The sequence below is a fragment of the Lactuca virosa genome, chromosome 5 (genome assembly GCF_052849685.1).
Source record: "Lactuca virosa cultivar CGN04683 chromosome 5, Lactuca_virosa_CGN04683_v6, whole genome shotgun sequence".
Taxonomy (NCBI): domain Eukaryota; kingdom Viridiplantae; phylum Streptophyta; class Magnoliopsida; order Asterales; family Asteraceae; genus Lactuca; species Lactuca virosa.
The window spans coordinates 332,307,068-332,330,788 of record NC_136430.1 but is presented as its reverse complement, the minus strand read 5'-3'; the positions used below and the strand labels follow the sequence as shown (position 1 = coordinate 332,330,788).

The 23,721-nt window shown below is 37.0% G+C and overlaps 1 pseudogene; it reads left to right on the top strand.

Moving 5' to 3' along the window:
* The first annotated feature begins 6,349 nt into the window (after positions 1-6,349).
* Positions 6,350-8,267, top strand: LOC145115588 (protein JINGUBANG pseudogene; annotated as a pseudogene).
* Positions 8,268-23,721: the final 15,454 nt, after the last annotated feature.

Here is a 23,721-nt window from a genome sequence, read left to right as displayed (position 1 = left end):
GAAATTTCAAATTGTCTATCTGATCTTATGTAACTCAGTGTATCCATCTCATCAGCTCATTTTCTGTCATTTCCCCGGAAATACGTATTTGACCATTTCATTGTTAACCTGGATACATAATCATAAACGATCTATTAAGATGTATATCAAATTTTACGGTAAATGTAACATTATATAATCTGTCATATCCATATTATTAGCTCATTTCATGACTATGCGTTAATGCCAACAATAAAACCGGTAAAATGAATGTTACACTAAGAAAATGGCCAAATCATCACCTAATTTTAGTTTGAGACTTATTTGTAAATTATGGTAAAATAATGAGACTTTAATGGAACCACACAAGTAATGAAACCGAGAAACCGGGAAAAAGAGGTAAAATCGTCATTTTTACCGATAATTTATGTTTTTTCGTAAACAAATTTTAGTTTGTGATTTTTTCGTAAATTAAGCTAAAATATTAGGATTTTTGTAGAAATTTTCCTTAGTTTTATATTTGGGAAGTTATTAACTTTTGCTTTTTTTATTGACCTTTTGATAGGCAAATACTAAACGGTAAAATTTTAATTTAGATTTCTTTTACTGTTTATAAAATGTCCATATACTATTATGCCTGCATATGCGCACGTCACAAGATTTGTTAATTGTTTAAATGGTAGAATCAAGGTTTATGAAACATAGGTGTCCATTTTCTTAATCAAATTGTATATCATTTGTTTCAAAGGCAAGTTTTGGCAAAGATATGGTAGGGTCTTTATCTTGTATGATGTCGTGTCTATCCCTAAATCGTTAACCAATAACCATACACTCCCCCTACATATGAGAATTGAAATAAACAACCATACACTCCCCTACATATGAGAATTGAAATAAACAACCATACACTCCCCTACATATGAGAATTGAAATAAACAACCATACACTCCCCTACATATGAGAATTGGAATAAACAACGGCCAATATTGGGTTTCTATTGTCAAAAAATACGAGTAGCAAATTTCTAATTTGCACAAGTCAGAAAAAAGAAGTCAAAAACATTGTTTTTTAATGAGATGGCAAAACAAAACTTCATATCTATACTCTATAGTTCACATTCAAGATTCCTTTTTACTACGATTTATATCCCGTTTTGTTTGAAATTGTTTACCAATTGAATCCTTTGAAAATCTAAAAATCACATTGCTCGAACAAACAAGAAATTATTTAGTGAGTATTGTAGATAACCTTCTTCTGGTTTTAAATTAATTGTGTTGTAAAAATCGATCTAGACGACCAGTTAATTGACCCATAGATGCCAGACAGTCTCCAATTGATTACGATTAGTGTTATCCGGTCATATTACTCGATATCGGTCATATAATCGGTTAAAATTTGTCAATAAAGTTAAAAATCTAAAATTATTAAAATATTCAATAGTCAATAGAATAAGTCAAAGAATCAATAACAACTAGAAAATAAATCAAAGACGAAAATAAATCAATATAAGATTGCGTCGCACCGATGTAGGATACACTAACACTTCCATTTAGATATGGAGGCACCGATGTAAACAAGGATGTATCGGGCCACGAGGGTGCAAGACGCTGACTTGGATATCATGTAAATATATATGGAGCTCAAAATTATATAACCAATTATAAGAATGTGTCGTACCGATGCGGGATAAACTAACATTCAAGTTGACCTCTCTCCGGTTATGGGCTTAATGTAAATTGATTTGGCTTAAATGCTTAAGCACTAGATTATATGTTTACAACGATAAATTTCTTGATCACAGTCGACCGATTAGTTACCGTGAAACGTTTTTTTTTTAATAACTTTGCAAAGTAATAGATAAAAGAGTAAAATGGTCCCTATGGTTTAGAGTAATTTATGTATTTGGTCCCTAAATTATTTTTTTAACTCGGACCATCCGTATAGTTTGATTTTGTTACATGTTTGGTCCCTATTCGAATTAAAATGACTAATATGCCCTTACTGATTATTTTAATTATTTTAATATTTTTAACTCGTTAAAAGAGATCATAAAATATTAGCCTCCTTCGCCTGAGTTTTATCCTTCCCATCAGATTCACCCTTTCCCCTGTCCATCCCTTTATCTTTCTCTCACATCCCAACTGAAATTAAAGAAACCTACACCACCTAAAGCTTCCAGTATCCTCCAGACCTTCACTACCACCACTGTTAGATCTGTTACTAGTAATCAGAGTAAACCCCCGCACATTTATTCTACCTTGATCCTGCATCTTGCTCCTTCATTACCATCTCGTTACAGTCAGTGAGCATATGAAACCTACAGTCTACCCGTCTACCGCCACGGACGCCTCCACTGAAGCCGTCAAATGAATGGTAGAACCTACTCCATTTCTAGCCCCTTCACTATGGATTTCTTCCTCTTCATTTGATATGGGTTTTTTCAACTGTACACTAACCGGAAATCTCTACACCACCACCGTCTGCTTTCATTTGAAGAACCTTAAACCATACCTAAACCACCGACGTCGTCTGCTTTCTCTCCACCAGAAAGTCCATCATTAAAATCCTTTGAACAAACCTCATCGGCATGTGAAATCCTCGAAGCCATCTCAACAGTAAGGGTCTTCAACCAATTTGCCTGAGAATCAAAGCCATAGTCTTTGACGATACAATCTCTGCCATCAGAGTCTTCAAAAAGCTATGATTTCTATACAAGGTCTCCTAAAAGCTCCAGTGATGGGTTGTGATTTATGGTTTAAATAGATAGGCTTGGCCAGCATATGTCTCCCGTGGAGTATCGTATTATCCTTAAATATCGACTCATGATTCCCATATTCCCAGCTGACGAGATATGTCTGGCGTGTCGTAAGGCATGTTTTGACTCTTTTGGAAAGCATGCAGTTCACTGTAAAGAACTCCTGGGGTTCAAATACAGGCACGATATGGTTAAGGATGTTTTGTTTGACATATTTAAGCGTGTCGGGGTTTCCGCTAAGAAAGAGGCACCTGTTAATTTCTTGACTGACTCGACAGAAAGAAGGTCAACCCTCAGACCAGCTGACATTTTGATTTTTGGATGGGTTGGAGGGAAAAACGCATGCGTGGACCTTACAGGGGTATCCCCTCTCGTGGGCTGGGGGTTTCACGGCGGGACAGGCTGCTTTAAAAGCAGCTACAGGCAAAGTCACCAAACATGAGAAATCGTGCATGGAAAATCAACACGTATTCATACCATTTGCATTTGATATGTTTGGTTTCCTCGCGCCGGATGCGGTAGAGCTTCTTAATAGAGTACAACGGATCATGCATAGTAATGTTATATCCCCTAGATCCTCGGATGTAGTCTTTAAAAGAATTAACTTTACCATATAAAAAGGCTTAGCGGCGCAACTTGTTGCCCGTTTGTCATCTCACTCATTGTACGATGATAATTAAATTGCTTTATGAAAATTATATTTAGACAAAAAAAAATTTGCACTGATTGATTTGTGATTTTGATTTAGGTTTGACTAAATTTATGTGTTTGGTTTCTATGTTTGACTTATGGTTTTGATTTCAGAGTTTGATTGATTTTGATTACCAAGTTGTGGATTCGATTGTGTGATTTCTGGGTTGGATTCCAATTAACGATCAATCAGTGGTGTTTTTTATGTTAATTGATTATATGATTTTTGGTTTCATTCCAATTACCGATCAATGGGTTTTTCTTTCCGATAACAAAAGTTAGTGAGTGTTAGTAGATTACTGAGGTGAGAGGAACAAGACGAAAAGGAAGGTGGTAAAGGGGGAAGGGATTAAGGGGTGGTAATTTTATCTAATAATTATTTTAGTATATTAACGATTAAGAAATATAAAAAAAACTAAAAAAGAAAATAAATAAGGGTAATCTGCATGCTTTGTCTCTAACTTGTTTTTTTAACTTGGATCGTCCATAAAGTTTGATCTTGTTGCGTTGTTGGTCCCTGAAAGACTTAAAATGACCAATATATCCTTATCTATTATTTTCATTGTTTTATTTATTATTAACTTATTAAAAAATTATAAAATAAATTATTTAATGTGGGTCCCACCCCTAATCATTGTCGTTCATTTCCTCCCCTCCTGTTGACAAACCCGATAATTCCTCACCTCTTCACCTCCGATATAACCACCAGAAACCAAACCAAATTAAATGAAACCAAAAACAAATCCCTTAAATTAAAACCAAAGTGAACAATACGTAAACCTAAAAACCCATTTTTATTCATTATCGACTCTGATGAAATTAATATAGGCATTTGTGCACTTCGATTTCACCAACCCTCTAAATCAACCACCACATATTCCATGGTCGATCTCCTCTATATGTGTAGAGAGTTACCAAAAAGAAAAAAAAATGTTTGCTATTAGGTTTAATGATTTTCCCGATGAGTTTATTGTACTCTCTCTCTCTCTCTCTCCCTCTCTCTCTCTCTCTCTCTTCTTCTTCTTCTTCGGTGAGATACCAACAAAGAAATGTATTAATAAACATGTAAAAATAGGTAAAGAAAGAGACCAATGGAACCTACAACTCTAAACTACCGGGTTCCAACATCAAAATCAAGTATGAAAACGTTTTGTTTTTTCATTTTGCTAGGGTTTGTTAGCTGAGGGCTTCCAGTGAGAAATTGAAAGCAATTAAAACTGAAACCCCAGCATTCATCCAGCAAAATCAAACCTGGAAGTTGTCGGCGAGAAGAAAGGGATTAAAGGTTGCGGGATTTCATAATATTAATAGGTTTCCGACAAGACGATGGATTCAGATGAAGATTATAGACGATAGATGGTGGATGTGTCATATAAGGTGGGGTGTGTGGTGGGCGGTGAAGGGGCAACACATGCATTTTGGTGATGGAAATAAAGAGAACATGAAAGAAAGGGAGTTGTCGTCGGAGCTACTACCGGAGAAGAAGAAGAAGGAGAGAGGTGCACGAAGGACTAAGCACGATGTGTGGTTGAGACTTCAAACCGACCTCCAGTTATTTTCATTTACAAGGGTTAGGGGTGGGACCCACATTAAATAATTTCTTTTACAATTTCTATTAATAAGTTATTAATAAATAAAACAATTAAAATAATAGATAATTGTATATCGGTCATTTTAAGCCGTTCAGGGACCAACAATGCAACAAGATCAAACCTTAGGGATGGTCCGCGTTAAAAAAATAAGTTAGGGACCAAGCATGCAAATTAACCCAAACCATAGGGACCATGTGTATAATTTACTCTAGTCTTTTTAACAAAACCAAACTATAGGGACCGTCCGATTTAAAAAAGAAAAAAATAAGTTAGAAACCAAGCGCGCAAATTACAACGCAAATTACCCTAAACTATAGATACCATTCATGTAATTTACTCAAGGTTTTAAAAAGCTCGTCATGACTTCGTTATGACGCGTCATGGCTCCAAAGCTTGTCATTGCCGCCAAACATTAACAAAATTTCGTCTTAAGTCATATATTTGTATAAAAATAAATAATATATATATATATATATATATATATATATATTAATTATATATATATTAATTATATACAAAATTGCCGTCTTAAGTCACGCCTTACAAACTACGTGACTCGCCACGGTTCGGAAAAGCTTAAGGCTTGACATTGCCGCCAAGACACACCTTACGTTATTTAAAATATTGAATTTACTTTACATAAAACTATTGTTTATAAATTAGAATAAACTAGATATAAATTCTAAACAACAAATCTATATGAACAGAAATATCGAAAAGGCAACGGCAACGGATGACCAACGATGTACTTTCCGGCTGCCGCATTCAAACCAACTTGCCAACGGTTTCAAATAGAAGTCCTAGAAATCAATAGTTTGCCAAACTTTTGGAAAAAAGTCAAATCAATATAGAGAGTCAAAAGTCAAAACCCATTCCTAGAAGGGAAAGGGGTAAACATGGCATAACTCACAACACACCTCATCATATATTACACGTCATCATATTAGTAATTTGAAAACAACACATAATTCCAATAAAAGACGTTTATAATATAATTAACTTTTTCAAAAGTTAGTGAGACCATCAAGAAATTTAGTACGAAAGTACAAAAAGGTAGATGCTAGAGATTTAAATTATATTTAATTGTATTAATTAATACTACTTATTGTTGGAAAGTGTTAACTATATTCCTTTTTATATCCCGTATCTTTTTAATAACTTTATTGATTTGTGTATTGGTAATTATTTAACATAAACATAAGTAAAACATTTACAAAAAAAATATTTAATATTAAAAGAACATATGTTAGTATTCAAAATTCTATTTCTTTGAAAAGAGAAAGTAACGTATTTTAAAAGACTTTACGCATCTAGAAATGTTGTGAAGAAGAAGTTCAATCCAAGTTACGACACGCGGATTCTGAACACCTACAATGTTCTATAAATGGCTGTTTACTTTTCTCTTTTCACTTCGACTGTTTCAATTTTATCTTTCTACCTATAAACACTATCAATCATTAAATCTTTCTTGAAATTCGATCATTCAAGGTATCCAGACGTCATTTCTTGATTTCGACGACTTAACATGGCAAAGGAGAAGACGCGTGTTCCATTGTTACCGGAGGATAACTCTTCCCACCGGCGAACAAAGCTCGGAGTGCTTTTCCACAGCTCTGAACCTAACATTATACACACCGCCGGTGATGAACAACAAGAGGCCAGTACCAGTAGCAGTTCACACCACCACCATAGCAACGTTTCGTTTCCAGTTAGTCCATCGGCTTTGTCTCCGAATACTTCTCCTGCTAATTATTTCATGTCGCCGTTCCACCAGACCTCGCCGTTTTCAAAATCGCCATGGAACCTTCCGTTTATGAATGCTCCTGGCGACACTCAGTTAACGGGGTTGGTTGGGTCTTTGGTACGTGAAGAGGGGCATGTTTATTCGTTAGCTTCGTCTGGAGATTTGTTGTATACGGGTTCGGATTCGAAAAATATCCGGGTTTGGAGGAACTTAACGGAATTTTCTGGATTCAAATCCAGCAGTGGATTGGTGAAATCCATTGTTGTCTCCCGCGATAGGATTTTTACAGGTCATCAAGATGGTAAAATTCGAGTATGGAAGTATTCAGATTCGAAGAGGAAGGCGCACAAACGGGTCGGGAGTTTACCAACTACAATGGATTTCATCAAAAGCTCCTTGAATCCCGGTAACTATGTCGAAGTCCGGCGTCACCGGAATGTTCCATGGATCAAGCATTTCGATGCTGTTGCTTGCCTGAGTTTGGATGAGGAACACGGGTTACTATATTCAGGTTCTTGGGATAAAACGTTTAAAGTATGGAGACTTTCAGATTCAAAATGTTTGGAATCGGTAAAAGCCCATAACGACGCCATTAACTCGGTGGTTGCCGGTTTCGACGGCCTGGTTTTCACCGGATCAGCAGATGGGTCCGTGAAGGTATGGAGGAGGGAGTTGGTAGGTAAGGATACAAAGCATATGTTGGTTTACACGTTACTAGACCAAGAAACCGCCGTGACATCGGTGGCGGTGAACATGGTGGAAGCCGTGGTGTACGCCGGAACTTCAGATGGGTTGGTGAATTTCTGGGAACGTAGAAAGCACGCGTTGGTACACGGCGGAGTTATCAGAGGACACAGGCAAGCAGTTCTTTGTCTCGCCGGCGCAGGAAGCTTGCTGTTTAGTGGGTCGGCGGACAAGAGCATCTGCGTCTGGCGGAGGGAGGTCGGTGGTTTCCACTCCTGCCTCTCCGTCCTAACCGGCCACAGTGGTCCCGTCAAATGTTTAGCGGTTCAGGAGCACCCAGAAAACGATGATGGAGGTGTCCGAGAATGGATGGTGTATAGCGGTAGTTTAGATAAGTCAGTGAAGCTATGGCGGGTGGCGGAGAAGCCATGGAAGTAGACGCGCCGCCGCCTGGTTGCGGAGATGGGTATGTGGGGTCACTCGAGAAGCGAAGGATGAATATTGACTAAAATAATTGAAGACGAAAAGGCATGTGGTCCCGTTTGGTGATAAAGATGGAAAGATTGATGACCGTCTTTTCATAAAGAGTCCAGATTTTTGGGAATGAATGGAGGGTATGAATTTGAATTTAAGTTATATGTATTGGTGTATATGTGTGACGTATTGATTTGTATAGATGTACACGTTGGCATATAGTATTTGGCAAGACAATGTTGTGGCTTGATGCAAATTCTTTTATAGAAATCCTGATATGTCAAGATAACATTTTCAGGTTAATGTACAATCTCTATGTTTAACATAACAGATTATACTTTTTGTCTAACAGATTACATTTTCTCCAACATGGAAATATGTAAATAGATGTATAAAGTGTTTTTTTACTTTCTTATTTTATTTTAATTTAGAACAATGTTTCCCTATGGTACATAGTATTTTATTTAGACAAAGTTACAAAAATATCCCTATTATGTATTTTTTTGGTGTTTTAGTCCATATCACAATTTTTTGGCTTTCTAGTCCTTTTGGACTAGTTTGTATGTATATTATATTTAAAAAGAATTAAAACTTTATTTATGAATTAATAGAATATAGTCAATATACGGCGTTGAAAACCTCTTTTTTCCAAATGTGTTGCTTATTAAGTTATTAGGTTAGATTGAATTTGGTTGTTCATTTCATTCTACTCAATGTAAAATGATAATTATTAATTAACTTAGAGACATGTAAAATTCGTATAAGTTTAATATGTGAAAAGTTATCAGAAAATGATTTGTCGACTCTTTGACATGTAATTGTAACACCACATTTTCGCATTCCAATAGAATACAAGATAAACCGCCGATTATAAAATTTAAAGTAGATATATTTTAATTTTTAGCCAAATTAATCGTCATAAACATGTAATAAAGGTCAATACGATTTCCATGTGTGTGTGTGTGTCTATATATATATATATATATATATATATATATATATATATATATATATATATATATATATATATATATATATATATATATAGAGCTAGGTTCAAATGTTTTAACTAAGTATTGTGTTATTGTATGAATAAGTGTAAGCCAATCATTTTAAAAGGATAAATATGTAATCTTACCTTTAATTAATTATGGTAAATATATAAATCAATTAATATCCCTTTAATTTAGGAATATCAATATTAAAACCTAATTTCATACAAATCTTTCATCCTCGAGACCAATGAGATCTATTAGTTTTCCATCGGCACCGATGTTCAGAAAATTTCCACTTTCCGAAGACGATGACCATCCAACGAGCATGACAGCGAACAGATATGGCGAGATATCTAGGGTTTGTAGAGGTGGCCACGACGAAGGGGTCCAGGTTCGAACGACGCAAGGGTTTTAGGAACGTCCCTCTCTCTCAGTTCAGCGCCCTTAACCATCCTCTTCATCAAGTTACAAATCTGAAAACCGACGACGACACTGATCTGGATTTTGTTCAAAGATGAAGGAAGGCAGAAATAGGGTTTTTTTCGGTGACGACGACTAATGTAGGATCCATCTTCCACAATTGGATTTCTTGCTTCAGGCTTGTGTCAGAGATCGTCGCTTGTTGGAAAACCTAGTCGACGACATGCTACTTCTTTCACCATCGATTGTGCCTCCAACACTGCACTACTGTTGTTGCATCCATCACAGGAAAGAATCGACACAAGAAAGAATCGACATTAGCAATATTCATTTTGGGTAATTTTCTTTGTTCAATGAAATGGTATTTTGATTTAATCGATTATTTGCACTTCATTTTGGGTAATCGACTTTGTGAACTCTATTTCTGAAACCGCTTATTACAATCTGTTTGAACCGATTTCTTTGCAAATTATTTGAATTGATTTTGATTTTGCAATAAAGTTTTTTTTTCTTTTTTGACTTTGATTTCTTTGCATTTTTGCAGCAATAACCCTATATCAAAACGCTTTCATATATTCTTTTTTCATGCCTTTATCTATGAACACATGACACCGTCTTCTTGGTTTATTTCTAAAACCACTATTCGCTATCGTAATTTCTTCTTTATTAAGTTAGAAGTTTTATTTTCCCTTTTCTTGATTACAAGCCACATGTACGTGGATCTATTTCTTCATTTATTTAATTTGTAGTTATAAATCATATCTCCATATGACTGGCAACAATGGTGAAGTTAATATGTTAAATGTAGTGGTTGGGTTGGGTAGGAGTGTTTTTTCGTTAATAGTATTCTATCAGAAAAGATTGTTTTTTATGATAATCATGAACATATTCTGTTAGAATTCCCCGAATTAATATAATTATTGGTAAATGAATTTCAATTCTATCAAAATGGAATCACGAATTCCAATTATGTTGGAATGGAATATGGATATTTTCTCACTAATTTATTCATTGGATAAGAACGGACCACGAAATTTGAACGACGCCTCTTAGCAACATTATTCTTTTAGAATGTTTTAGTGTCTTTGTTAGATTTTGATGTTTTTTTTTTCTAGATTTGAAAGTTTTTTTAGTTTTATTCTTTAACAATAAATGTAATTCTTAACAATTGGTACATGTATTCTATAAGAATTAATGTAATTTTTGTTTTAATTCTTCAATTGATGGTTCGAGAATTTTGTTATTCTACAAGAAAAATTTTAAAGTCATGATCAAGAAATATGTTCAAGAATATTTTTATTATTTTATCGTTCAGGAATATTTTTATTTTTGAATATACTCAAACATATTCTGTCAGAATGTCCGAATTAAAAACCTTATAATTCGTAAAATCGGATTCTTAAAATTAATAGAATCTATGATCCCTTAAAATATGCAAATTTCCTTTATTAAATCTATGTTAATTGACTAAAATACCCTTCTAGTTAAATTAGATGGTATTTTTCAATTATATTTAATTCAATAATATGTATTAATCAATTTATTAAAATAAGTAAAATGATTGGTCCACATTTATCCATACAATAACACAATAATTACTTTGAATAGAATAACCTAAGCTTATATATATATATATATATATATATATATATATATATATATATATATATATATATATATAACCCCCGAATCGAACTTCGTATGAAGAAGTTATGCTTCTTCGAAGTTTCGCGATTAAACCAACAAATGTATGCACGTCATAAAATATGAATTAGAGATAGATTACTTATTAGTCTAAGTAATCTAAACAAATGTCGTAGTAGTCGTAAAACCGAGAGCGTGCATATAGAGAACATCAAAATCTGACTTTGTATGATAAAATTATGATTTTTAGAAGTTTCGGTATAGCAGTGCGCGACACAGAAACCGAAATTACGATCGGTCGATTGTTAGCCGAATCAATCTAAACGAGATTGAAGATCTTGCAAATACAATTCCATCAATATAAAGACAGTCGATAACGGATGTCGTATAAAAGAGATATGAATTTTAAATAGAGTTTAGCAATCTAAGTCTTCTAAAATAATAAATTAAAAATAAAGTGAGAATTAGCCGATGGAGTCTAAACGAAAATTATAGATTTCGTCGATAGTTACACATGGATATAAAGAACGTCAAAAACGGAGCTCGTATGAAAAAGTTATAAAATTTACAAAAATCAGAAAATCGCATGCGTATGTGCGTGCAACCTTCTAGAAGACGACACATGAACCACCAGGAAAGTGACATGTGGCACCCTCCAGCACCACCCAAGTGCAAGGCGCACCTGGTATGTGTATGCGGTGCGCATCCTCGAAAGATTGCCAATAAATACCACATTAAGCCCCATTCATCCTCACACCTATCCCTCTTTCTCTCTGAAGTATATATAGATGTTATAAGCTCAAGTTTTTCTAGTTATTAGGAGCATTTAGAAAGGCTTTGAGGACCCTGAGGGTCTGGATAAATATAAGTACTCGATATCGAAGTTTCACCTGTAAAATTCCCAATTTTCGCTAAAAACTCTCTCTAAGTAGGCTACACTTATTACGCTTAAAGTGTAACTTAAATCTATATTCATAGTCATTGTTATGAATGTATAAATAAGTTTTATAAGTAATTTCAGTTATAATACTAATTGATCGAATTACGAGATAGGTGTCTAGAATGGTTATGTTGGCTTGGTTGTTAGATTTCAGAAAGGCTATATGCCAAAATGATCCTGCCTCCTAACTGTCATGCCCAACTGATCCTTATTTGATAAAACTCTTAGTATTCATTGGGATTAGTGAAAGATCTCGCTTTCAAAACCAGGTTGTCATAGGGATTAATAAGTTAAAGTATTATAGGTTAATACTTTCTAGGCACGTTACCCGCTAGTTAGATCACCAGTAGGATCACCCCGATAATTGTTAATCGTTTGGGTAATTGTCCAGGTGAGTTTTTTTCACTATATTATGTGCTCCAGTATATATCCTTTGTATGTTAGGATATAGTTGCCCTATAGCATGCAATTAGGCTACTAGACTAGTTTAGTTAGTTTTATGTCATGTTGAATTGTTTGTCTGTTATATATACATGTGGATATATTATGTGGGGAATTGAGGACGGCCCAACTTTGTTCTGAAGGCCAATAGACTCGGGAGGACCGACTTTATGTTGAATGCCATGGTGCGCACCAACTTTACACTGTACGTAAAAAGGGGCGGACCAGCTTCGTGCTGAAGGCCAAGGGGACCAGATTTAAGCTGAAGGCCATTATGTGTATTTTGGGGAACTCACTAAGCTTCGTGCTTACCAATGTAACTCCCTGTTCTGAATCGTTTCCTATATGGGGGTGGTGACCCGAAGACCAAGTATCATTAGGCTTAGGGCCTTTGATGAAAGATATTTCGACCCATTTGGGTGTGGGTAATGTAATTTGGATGATCCGGGAGTTCGGTATGTGTTTTGGCACCAAGGGGTATTTCAGTAAAGTGTCAGTTTGGGCTTTTATGAATGTTGGATTTTTGTTCGGAAAGTTTTAAGGCAATGATGAGTTGATAGAAGTATAGAGCTTCTCGTTACCTTTCCGTGGATATAAAAAACGTCAAAATCGGAGTTAAAACAAAGAAGTTATGCCTGTTTGAAGTTTGGTCGGTTTTGGGTTATGCTGAGTACGTTGGGCATACAGAGGGGAGTACGTTGGGCGTACTGAGGCACCCTGAGTATGTTGGGTGTACCAGAAGTACGATGGGCATACGCAATCAGTTCTCAAACCCTATTTTCGTGGTTTGAGCCCTATTTAAGCTCCTTAACTCCCCCAAACCCACTCCATTCTCAGCCTCCACCCCTCCAACACCCCTTCCATGAAACCCTAACCCTAGTTGAGCCTTGTGTGCTAAAAGAAGGTGCTTTTGAGTGTTTTGGAGTCTACATGGTGCACCTTGGAGAAGTGTTGGTTGCATTGGAGCTTGTAGATCTGGACTTTGTTAACCTTGATCTATCTTCTAGAGGTATAAAGTATGAATATTGATGTTGCATTTGTTAGATCTAACTAGTTTTGGATCTTATGAGTTTTTGGTCATTTTAGTGCATGAAGTTTAGATCTTGAAAGTTTGTGACCATGTTATGGATAAAGTTGCAAACTTTATCCATCTAAACATCATTTTGATTCAGATCTGAAAGTTGGAGACTTGTACTTAATGGATTAAGTTGAAAAATATGAACTTTTGGGCCCCTTTCAGACTTAAAGACTAGATCTTGTTTTTTGGGACCATTCTAATGGATAAAGTTGGAAACTTTATCCACTATAAAGCTATTATGAACTATAAACATGTGATCTTGGCCCTTCTATCCCTTCTATGCAAGAGTTGTGACGTCTTATTGGGTTAAGAACTTAGGGATTTGGACATTAAGCACTTTATCGCCATGAAAAGTTATAAAGTTGGAAACTTTATGACTTATGAAATCATTTTGGGCTTGGATCTGAGTTTTGGATGTAAGAACTTAATGAAATAAGCTCTTAATGGAGTTTTGGGACTGGGCTGAGTACGTGGTGGTACGCAGGGCGTACTTGGTGGTACGTTGTGCGTACTCGGTCAGCGCCCCGCTTTTGGTCAACATCGGAGTACGTTGGGCGTACTCTCTTGGTACGCAGGGCGTACTCCGCTGGGAAGAAATATTGACTTTTAGACCTTGACCGTTGACTTTGACTTTGACCAGGGTTGACCAAGTTTGACCTAAGGGTATTTTGGGTTATTAGGTTAATTAATGATTAAGATTGTATTTATTGTTAGTTGGTGTGAGGTTATCTGGTTCGGCGGTCCGAGCAGTTATTTGATTATCAGCGGATTGAGGTGAGTTTCCTCACTGGGTTTAGCGGGTCTAAGGCACCAATGTCGGACCTTATTTTTTATATTAGGATGATAGGAGTCTGTTTGACCCTTGCATGTGTTATGTGCTGTTATGTATACCGGGTGGGGCTTGATGTCGGGCGAGGCCCAATGACTGAATCGTACGATATTGTTTTATGATCATTATATGTGTTAGCATGATTATGTGATATATGTCTATGTGTATAGTGGGTAGGGCCCGATGTTAGGCGGGGCCCAAGAATAACAGATTTGTATACCGAGCGAGGCTCGATGTCGGGCGGGGCCCGAAATCGAGTGGGACTCGACACCGGGCGGGGGGACCAGTATGTGATTTATTATGTATGGTATGGGGTAGTTTGGGGAACTCACTAAGCTTTGTGCTTACGGTTTTCAGTTTTTGTTTCAGGCACTTCTGGTTTCAAAGGGAAGAGCCTGGGATGATTGCAGAGCACACACCATTCATTTCCGCATTTTGTGATTTACTCTGATGATGATGATGTATTGATAAAATTCAATTACCTTGGTTTTGTGACAATGATATGGTTTACTATTTTATTAATTTAAAAATGAAGATTTCCGGGTCTTATTTTTGGGACGTTTCAAGTTGGTATCAGAGCCTTGGTTTGAGGGATTCAGACATACTCTCGGGTGTGACTGAACTCAAATAGAGGGTTTGGTAAAGTTTTTCAAAAAGATATATTTTTTAAAGAAAAGGGTTTTCTAATACAAGAAAGGGTGTGGTGCATGCAGTCAACCGAGCTCGAGTAAGTTTTTCCCAAAATATCCATACATGTTATCTGATATCATATGATTTATGAATCTGTGAACAACAGGCTAGTGATAGGCTAAGGATCTTCAGGAATTGCTTGATATAATTTACTGATTATATGATGCATGATAGTCTTGGTTTCTTTCTTATATGAAATTGACATCATTACTGTAGTTGCTTGGTGTATGCCTGGGAATGTTTGGTTTGGCCTTATTTCCTGTTCTTGTTTGATGAAGGGCTTAGGGTAGAATCAAGTATTCGATTATCTATAGGATCCAGTGTTATGTATGACTAGCATACACGAGTGCTTCAGGGTTGGTGGAAGTTTTATGAGTGGGTGCAGTTCATGGACAGATAGCGCGTGGAATGATTAGCTACTCTTGAGAGAGTGAGGGCGGGGCGAAGGTGAATCCGAGATGCTGGGAGATAACGATCGAGAATTTCGTACGAGGATCTGCCTGATTTCACAGTATCTTAGTGCCAGTCGTCTCCGTTGCTAGAATGTTGGTTGCTTTGTGCTTTGTGGGGATCACTTTGATGTGAGCCAATTATCAAATGAATACATTAAGTTACATGTAATGTAGGTTAAGTAATCTTCAAGTGAAGGATTTGGCCCTATTGTGTAGCTCTCATTTGAGTCTAACCGTTGTAGGGTTGGGTCCTTTAGTTGAAGGATTATTTAAGTTTTGTTGCATGTAATTGTATTCATGAAGTAGTTGGATGACATTAATTGGAGCCCTTCCACAGATGATGGCAGGGGAGGTGGAGAAATCCTAGGAGAACCTAAGGAGTATTTTTAGTGCGGCTGTTTCGCTGTTGATCAGGTAACGGGAGGATATTTTTGAGTAGGTCTTAGAGGACCTGAGATGATTCTTGAGGAAAGTATTGATAGGTGTGGAAGGTAGTATTGGGCCCGCACTACTGGAAGCACAGGATCCATACTCGAATCAAGGAGAGTTTCGAGGATTCTAAGGGCTGGTAGTGAGAGATAGCATGGTTTGATACCATGATTCGTGGCAGTAGTGTCGTATATGTCGATCTTGTGGTAGGTTTTCTCAAGGTCATGCATTCGATTCGCAGGACTTAAGAAGGAAACGGTTGTTATGATCGGCTAGAGGACTGCAACTGGAAGTGAGTGGTTGATTGATGGTTTGGAATGCTGCCATCTGTGGCAGGGGTGATGACCTTTTAGTTCTCCGAGTTCAGAGAAGGAGTGAGCATGCTTGCAACTTTCAAAGTTAGTATGTAAACTGTTAGGTGTGTCAAACCCAACAAATAAAGGGGTACGATATACTCCAAAAGAACACTACTATATTGCACTAAAAGGTAGTACAAGGCAAGTAGGGTCAAACCACAGAGACACGATACAATCAGTCTATACCTCTTTGTGCAAGGTACTTTGGTCACCAACAGTAAAAAGGGGGTTTCTTAAATGCAATGATTAGAACAAGTAATTGAAGACACAAATAATCGACTAAATTAGTGAATTAAATTCAGAAATTGTAAGGACTCCAACTCTATGTATGACAATTTAGCAATGCGATTCAAATATGACTAGATATTTGCTCAATTCTATCTGAGTTGGTACTTGAAAGTGTTAAAAAGCTCTAACACTTCCCATTCACTACATTAATTAACCAAAACAAGCTCTTTGATTAACCCTAACCTCACAAACCTAATCTAAACAAGCTCTTAGAATTAGATTGAAAGATTGCATTAAACTTTATATGAATGTTCACAACAACACCCAATACTCCTCACAAGCTCGGGAGCATGAGAGTGTGTGAATAAGATTTACACTAATTTCATTTGATGGAAATCAGTTTAGTGCTTGTTACTTAGTCCAATTCACAAAACAATTACGGATTTTGCAATTAGATAACTTGAATGACCTAACCCTAATTCAAATGGCCAATAAGAATCACAAATAGAATCAAACATTCAGTTAAAGCAAAATCAAATTCACTATATAGAAATTAAAAGAAAACATCAAATCACATGATTGAAATCACAACTAAAAGTCAAGACATAAAGTTGGAGAGACTAGGGTTCTAGCCACACATGGCTAGAACAAGATCAGAAGTCAAAAAGATGGAAATAGTACGCAATTACAACTTACAAATAAGAGAAATAATGTTTCCAAATGATAAATGATCAAATCCTTGCAAAAGCCTTCGAAATTCCCTCACCAATAGTGCTCTGATATGATGTGTAAGTGCAAAAATGACCCTAATCCTATATTATCAAAAACAGGAAAAACTGCCAAAAGTTAGTTTTAGGGTCGAACACTCCCCGTGTCAAATAGAGTAAATCAACACGGGTCGTGTTGAGTGGAAATTGACATTCCATCCTCGATTCTTCTTCTTAAGTACAATGCTCAAAATTGCTCAGGTGGACCAACACGACCCGTGTCAAAATAGGCTAAACTGAAACGGGTCGTGTTCAGCATGGTCAACACGCCCCGTGTACGCTCCTGCCTCCAAGTCCAATCTTGATTTTTCCAACTTTTCCGTTTTGCGTCCGATCATCCCGAAATTTTCACCCATGCTTCCCGGCACCTCCCAAAGCGCGTTCCAACCTACGGTTTACCTGAAAAGATCATGAAAGCGTGCAAATAAGGTTGTTCTAGAGACTAACATGAATTTGATGAAATGCAAGAAAAATGAAGAACAACTATGCTAAATAGATGCATAAAAGGGACTAAAAGGTGCATAAAATGCACCTAACAAAAACCCAACATGGGGTCTGTTGGGCGCTGTTGAGACCCATTTTTATAACGAACGGTGAGTGCGGAAGAAATATATCTCGAGATTAATCGTGTTTTTGGAAGTATGAACACGAAGAACATATTATGAGTTCATAAGAAAAGACTAAGAACAAGAGAGAATAATCATAATATTGCATGAAGAACATGGTGGGAGAGAAACTCTCCCTGGGTGGGAGAACCCACCACTTTCTCTCTCTAGAGATTACATTGTAAGAAGTGTAACTCTAACTAAGGAAAAGATAAGCTAGCTAAAGTAATAAATGACCAACTCTCCTTTTATATAGGAGGGAGAGTATTTACACCATAAATACAATAAAGGGAAAATACAACCTAATAAACACTCATTATTTGTGGAGCATTTCCATGCACCAACATTCTCTCCCTAAATGCTTACAAATGATGAGAGATCCAATAAGTGATATAAGGCTATAATACAGTAATCCGACTAGCAAGTGTGGTAATAAAATGAAATCAAGTGCTGAAATGTCTCTGAAACTCTGAAGTGTCTGTGAAGTCTGAAACTGGCCATGAATCTCTAATAATGAAGGTCTTCGGCTTCAAAGCACAACCAATGAAGCAGAAAAAATAAGATCCAAATCTTCAAACCAATCATAATCACCCGAAGAAGGAGGTCACCATGAGCAAGTAGAAGATCCAATAAAAGAAACACTTCGGCTTTAAAAGTCTGAAAAACATCTCAAGTTCTCGAATCATAATACACTGAAATTCTTCAAATAATAACCTGCTAAAAATGTGAAGCATCCATAAAATGAAGTCCGGATAAAAATAATGTGAGTCCAAAAACATGGTCCATCAATGCCGAAAATTTGATCCAAGGACCAAAAATAAGTGTCACGTCACATTGCCAAAATAATCTTCGTCTTCAACATATCACAAATCCAAACTCGTGAAACCATAAGATCTGAACCGGATGCGAACACAAAATCATCCTGTGGTAGAGTCCGAATAATAAATAATCTGAATCGGAAAACATCGAGTAATGCCAAAAATTTGATCCGTAAAGACCAAAAAGAAGTGCCACATCGCATCACTAAATAAATAATCGTCTTCAGAAGTCTTCAAAATCCAAACTCAAACAATCATAATAACCAAATCCGGATGACATTCTCTCCCTATTTTTGATAACCAATGACCGAATATCAAAAATCAACAAATCATCGGATGGAGAGTGTCAGATACCAAGAGCTAATAGAGAAGCTCTCCCTAGATGTATGAAGGGTCTCAATAAGAAACGAGACAGAGTAAAAGAGATACTCTTGCGATCATGAGGAGGCGGGTGACATAGTTGTTGAAGCTGTGCTGAGAATAATCTGTTGTGCCAAAAATATATCCAAATATCCAAACTGCGGTGCCGGAACACTTGAAGTGGTCTTCAATAGAGAATAAAGTCCACATGCTCAAGATACATGATTCGTCAACCAAAAATCAAGAGCGACAAGTCATAAAATCTCATAAAGTGAAGAATGCGAAACAACTTTGTTGATCAATCGCCATTGCGGTGCAAGCATCACAAAAATAATATGAAGTCCGACTGCGGTAGGAGTATTCTTCCAATAATAATAACCGGCATGAAATGAACCAATGTGACAATCCAAAGTTCAGTTGTGGCAAAAATTGGTGTTAAAAAAATAATTGGTGTAATAAAAAAATAATTGGTTTTAATAAAAAAATGGCTAAATAAAAATAATTGGCTAAAATAAAAAAATTGGTGTTAAAAAAAATAATTGGCTAAATAAAAAAAATTGGTGTTAAAAAAAATAATTGGCTAAATAAAAAAAATTGGCTGAAAAAAAAATTTATTAAAAAAAAATAATGCAGAAAAAAAATCTGAATAAAAAAAATAAAGTCTTGAAAAAAGAGGGTTTTTAAACACAAATAATGAGTGTTTATTAGGTTGTATTTTCCCTTTATTGTATTTATGGTGTAAATAATTTCCCTCCTATATAAAGGGAGAGTTGGTCATTTATTACTTTAGCTAGCTTATCTTTTTCTTAGTTAGAGTTACACTTCTTACAATGTAATCTCTAGAGAGAGAAAGTGGTGGGTTCTCCCACCCAGGGAGAGTTTCTCTCCCACCATGTTCTTCATGCAATATTATGATTATTCTCTCTTGTTCTTAGTCTTTTCTTATGAACTCATAATATGTTCTTCGTGTTCATACTTCCAAAAACACGATTAATCTCGAGATATATTTCTTCCGCACTCACCGTTCGTTATAAAAATGGGTCTCAACAATTGGTATCAGAGCCATAGTGGTTGCTTTTTGAAAACAGAACTCTGATTTTCAAAGGGCCTTCTATACCACTGAAGCTCATTTCTTAAAAAAAACTTCAAAAATATGGCACAATCGTTATCTCTGAATGTTTCCAACAATGTTGGTGGTTCTAATCGAGCCCCAATACTGGTAGCAAATGAATATCATCACTGGTCACAAAGAATGGAAAGATACTTAAGGAGACTTGGTGGAGATGTATGGCGATCCGTAGAAGAAGGACCACATGTCCCAGTCCTTACACCAGTCCAAACTGACGGAGCTACAACCAGACTAGGAGGAGGTCAACCAGTCATGAGCCGTCCCACCAAGGATGATCTCGATAAAATGGAAAATGATGTTGTTGCTTTTTATGAAATCTCCTGTGGAGTTGCTCTTGACAACTTCGATATTATCATAAATTGCAAATCAACAAAAGAGATATGGGAAGTTCTCAAGAATTTGTACGAAGGCTCAGAAGAAGCACAAGAAAAGAAGCTTACTACCGCACTCAATGAGTTCAACAACTTCAAAGCTCATACCGGCGAAACCTTGGAAGACTCCTTCAAAAGGTTCAACCTGATAGTCACCAAGTTATCCAATGCGGGCACCATCCGCAGTAACCATGAAACAAATCTTCAGTTTCTTAATGGTTTGGGAAGACATTGGACTACGGCTAAGATGATAGTCCAAGGCGATAGAAAGATTCATTCTTTGTCACTCTACAAGCTCTATGGAGAACTGCAAGCACAAGAATCCACCGTACTCAAAGACTGTGCTGACTTCGGAGGACCACTTGCTCTCATAGCACAAGCTCCACATAATCAATCTTACTCTCCCTCGTATGACACTCCACCGCAGTCATACGAAGCTGACTCAAAGTATGACGATGAAGAAGAATTTCAGAAGGCTATTGCTCTGGTTAGCCAACAGTTCAACCGTCTACCACCTCCTTCCTTCTGCAAGAATCAACAGTTCAACAAACCTCCATTCAACCGTAAATTCAGTTCCCAGAATAATCATCCTCGATATCCCAAAAGTTCTCATCCACCACCGCAATCTCAAAATAATCAACCAAAGGAGGCACTGCAGTCTACTCAAACCACCGACTCCGGTACTCCCTCAGAAGACAAGACTGATGTTGTAATTTGTCACAAATGCAACAAAGAGAATCACTTTGCAAGAGATTGTAAGGCCAATGTAGTAAAAGACAGAGCATTCTACCTTAGAATGGCTCAAGAGTTGGAAGATAAGGAAAAGGCAAGGGAATACGTAGCCCATGTCAAAAGAGACCATCAAGTTTGGTCATCCGGAGACGAAGATGAAGCCATCAGTAGTGTCAAAGGAAAAGGGAAAATATGCATGCTGGCAACTGCGGATGATGATGGGTCTACAAAGCTGGACAACAACTACTGCTACATGGCAAAGGATGGAACTCTAAGCATCGTCGAACAGGTAAAACTTATGATCCAAACTCTAAACTATAGCATGCATGACTGTCAACCCTACATAGATGATCTTAATGACACTTGTGTTGCCGTCCTTACAGACTATAACAAAGCCTTAGATGAGAAGAACATTGCGTCCCAAGAGATGTTCCACGTGAGAGGACGACTGGATAACAAAAGACTCAAAATGGCTATGTTAGAGAAGGACTTAGAGTTAGAAAAAGATGCAAGAATGTTGAGTGAAACCCAATTAGAGATAGCTTTGAACCATAGAGATTTAGCTCAGAGTGAAATTGTACGCTTAAATCTCTTAATCGAAAAATTGTTTAATGAAAGTGAAGCTATTGAAAATTTGGTAAACAATGGAACCGTGGACAATACATACAATTGGGGTTGGTCAAATGGATATCCTACCGCAATGGATTCCTCACCCCGGTTCAACAAAGACAGACTGTATGTCCCTCCAGACCGAGAATTTCATTTCCCAGTCAATGACAAGACCTTTCCCGAAGACATCAAAACTCACTTCGGTAGACTGCATAATCTAAGCAATAATTGTGTCATTGAGGAAAATGTGCCTGAGGTTTCGGGTCACACATGTGATCAAATTCCTATCTACGACACTATTTACCCAAATTCCCAAACCTCATCCGTAGTTGATGAAGAAATTGTCATTGAGGGCCCCGAAGTCTCGAAAGACTTTCCATCTCTGCCCTCAGACCGCAGTGTTTCTCACTGTAGCCAAAAGTCCCACAAAAGTCCCACTGCAGTCCCAACTAAGACTTAGTCTGCGGTAGTCAAGTCATCCCTACCGCAGTCTTTGAACAAAAGTTCTGTGACTCTTCAGCCAATTCATCATGAATTACCCATAGAAAACTTTGAAGTAGGTCAATGCTCTCAAACCCCTGAATCTTCAAGTTCGGATGACTCAAGCCCTCGTTTTCACAAATTTTCAAAGGGTTCTAGGAAACCGCAGTTGAACAACAAAGACTGCGGTTCATCAAAATCCTTAGCTAAAAAGGCTTTCAAAGAGGAAATTCGATCCCGTGGCACAAATAGACAAACTTTTTCGAAAAACAAGAAGCATGTCAGATTTCCAAAGTCCAAGAGTCCAGAAAAATTTGTTTTCTCACACTACTTTTCAAAAAACTCTCCTATCAAGAAAACACACAAAAAGGAATGTCAAGTTTCATCAGTCATTCCTAATTCATCTGACAAAACCCAAAAAAGTGCAAAGTCTTTTCGAAACAATGGTTTTCAAGTCTATTCCTCAGATGACCCAAAATGGAAGGGTATCTTACCCACTCCAACACTTTTAAAGTCACGTCAAAATTTCAAAAAGTGGAAGGGTATTCTACCAACTCCACCAAAAAGAACTCAAAGACCTACACGTGCTAAACCTTTTCAAAAAAAAAAAAATTCAAAACCCAACACCACTCATGTCAGGGATTACCAACCTCGGACCGGTAACTAGTCCAATTCATCCTTTAGACCGCTGACCAAGCATAGTGTCAGATCAAAAGACAAAATCTCTTTTTGTAAATGTCAGTGTAGTTGTCAGAAGGATTCATCCTATGTCAAATCTAGTCGGAGTCAGAAACCTCGTACTTTTTCAAAAACTCACAACACTCCAAATCTACAGAAACACCCAGGACTAGGATTAAAAGTTGACAAGAGACCCGTCCCTGCAACCTCGGTCCATGCATCATTCAGAAACTCATCTGTTGTCCCAGGCTCCAAACTAGTTTGGATGCCTAAACTAACCGTGTAATTCTCAGGCTTTGTGCAAGGAGGAACAAGAAGATGAATGGTTAATTGACAGTGCCTGCTCCTTGCACATGACCGGAAGGTTAGAATACCTTCGGGATTTCAGGCCAATATGCAATGGTGGAAATGTCACATTCGGAAACAATGCGAATGGAGTCATCCGAGGTTACGGTGTTCTCACTACGGGGAACTTTTCTATTCAGAAGGTTGCTTATGTAGAAAGCCTTAAACACAATCTCATCAGTGTTGGCCAACTATGTAAGGCAGGACATTGAGTTGAATTTGATGATCAATTTTGCTATGTAATGACAAGTGATAGGAACACGTGTCTGATCAAATCCCGATCCGAAGGTACCATGTATCCTTTGGATGTCTCTCTGATCATTGGTAGACCGCAGTTGTGCTTCCTATCCAAAGTCGTATCCAAAGTCAGCTGGCTATGGCACCGCAAGCTAGCTCATCTCAACTTC